We start from the raw sequence: 2809 nt of genomic DNA on the forward strand, positions 1-2809 counted from the left end.
TTATTATTATTATTATTATTATTATTATTATTATTATTATTATTATTATTATTATTATTATTATTATTATTATTATTATTATTATTATTATTATTATTATTATTATTATTATTATTATTATTATTATTATTATTATTATTATTGTTATTATTATGAGCCTGAAACAGGCGGATTTTCTCTCTTTTCCCTAAAGATGTGTGTAAATGCCGCACCAAAATCAGTCAGTCTCGGGTTTTCTGTGTTTGTGTCTCATGTCAGTAAAATAACGAAATGCTGGAAAAACACACTTTTTCTGTATATTTTTTAATCATGCTGTAAGATCTTTTTAATGTTTTAAAAATAATTAAGAATTAATGTTCATTATTGAATGTGTTTGTGATTCTGAAGATGTTCTCGGAATGACTTAATAAAGCGCTTCTATTGTAATTATGAACTATTCTTGTAATCATTATTTTTCTTTATTTTCTATTGTCTTCAATATTATATATAGAGAATAAAAATAACATAAAGTCAGTGTTTTTATGAAGGCGCGGGTTTTACGTTAATTGTAATTGAGATGATCACCGCTAAAATTATATTATAACCTTAATAAAAATATGTTAATAATCATCATTCGCCGCGTTCAGTGAAATTATCTGTTGCTGGCGCCAAATAAAATCTGATGTTTGAAACAATCAATTAATGCTTGTAATGAGGAGAACAAAATATGAGTTTCTGATTCACTAAGCATTATAAAAGCCACGGGTTATTGTTTGATTCTCGTAAATGTTTACCAACAACAAGCTATATATGGCGCGTATAAATAAATCCATTGAAAATCCTTTATTTCTTAGTAGGCTATTAATGCACAGTAGCATTTATATTTTCACAGAAATTCGTGAATCATTATTATTAAAGAATATTCTCTGCAAAACCGCACACTAAAATATTAAAATCTATAATGTAAGTAGCCTACAGTAGCCTACAAATGTGTGAGAATTCGCTTCATGTTTAAGGCAATAATATCATGTATTTTTAATCTGCAGCTAAAACAGCATTTAAGAGTAAATAATCGGGGTTTCAGATTTTAAATGGGATCAATCACTACGAGATAAATATGAATTAAAAGATCATTCACATCCGATTTTCATAAGCTACGCTTTATTTTTATGCGTGCTCTGATTGGCTCGAATGAACGAGTGCACGGGATCATATTCCAAACTTCAGGACGATTTTATTTATTAATATTAATATTTCCAGTAGAAAAGCGCGTGTCCGCTGATGCTGAGAGCTGCAGAGTTTCACCATCAGCTCCAGTCTGGGACGCTCAGAAAACAGACATTTTCAGTAAGTTCATAACTGATTCAGAATTAATAACTCATATTCATGAAGCTGGACTCCCGCGGACGCCGCTATACTGCGCGAGTCACAGCAGCGAGTATTAATACTCCAGTCACATTCATCACCTGTCTAATAGACATTATGAAGTCTGTGTAACCGGATTTCACACATCAGTTTAGATTTAGAGTGGTTTTCTGCTCAGTGTTAGATCTGTATGACACTAACACTTGATGGCTGCTCTGTCAGTTCTTCGTCATCAGTTAGGAACCTAGGTGTGCTATTTGATAGCAATCTTTCCTTAGAAAGCCACGTTTCTAGCATTTGTAAAACTGCATTTTTCCATCTCAAAAATATATCTAAATTACGACCTATGCTCTCAATGTCAAATGCAGAAATGTTAATCCATGCGTTTATGACCTCAAGGTTAGATTATTGTAATGCTTTATTGGGTGGTTGTTCTGCACCTGGTCATGTGCTGGTTTTAAGCTGGTCGGACCAGTTTAGGACCAGTACATGACCAGCTAAGGACCAGCATAAACCAGCCAAGGACCAGTTTAAACTAGCATCCCAGCTTCAAAACATACCTAACCAGCATATGTTGTTTTTTTCAACAGGGACAGATCCCCAGTAAGGACCTTGTCTCCTAGACGGCCACCGGGACAAGACCACAGGAGCCAGACGAGTCCTCTGCACAATCTGACTCTGCTGCAGCCTGGAGCTGAACTGCTGGTTTCGTCTGGCCAGAGGAGAACGGCACACTATTTCTCTGTTTAATACTGTAAAGCTGTAAAAAGTGCTGTATAAATAACAGTGACCTGACAGAAGCGCTTTTGGAAGCTCTTCATCATGAAAATAGCAGGAGAACCACATTTTACACTTTCTACATGATATAGCCTACAGTGAATCAAATGTCTAATGTATTCGGATGTTTCTTTTTAATGTTTGAATTGTCTTCCGTCACAAATAACCTTCTTTCAGAACATCGGGAGAAGTTCATTTTTAAGGCAAGAAAATAAACATTTCTGTTGAAGATGAAATCTGTAATTAACCCTTACAATCATTACCGCGGGAATAGTACAATGGCAAATTCGCATAGGCCTATATTAAACATCTAACTTTTATTAACAAAATAAATAAGACGGATATAGTCTACTTGCGTTGTAACCCAAATAAATAAGGTATTTTCCCTCTTTTAAAACAAATGCTTAGTTTGTGGTTAGTTTTATTTATTTTTAATGAAAACAGCAACAATAAAGACAAACTCGCTTATATTAAACGAAGAAATTAATGATCCTACCTTTTTTTTATCATATGACATAATTTCATATCATAATATTACCATGTGCGACTAACAGCACACGATCAGACACAGAATATGATTAAAGTGTTTATAATCACACAGAGAACATCATACAGTTATACTGGAAAACATATTACACAAATGAGATTCCCTCTTTTAAAACAAATGCTTAGTTTGTGGTTTGTTTTA

This window comes from Sinocyclocheilus rhinocerous, unplaced genomic scaffold (genome assembly GCF_001515625.1).
Source record: "Sinocyclocheilus rhinocerous isolate Xijiao unplaced genomic scaffold, SAMN03320098_v1.1 scaffold409, whole genome shotgun sequence".
NCBI lineage: Eukaryota > Metazoa > Chordata > Actinopteri > Cypriniformes > Cyprinidae > Sinocyclocheilus > Sinocyclocheilus rhinocerous.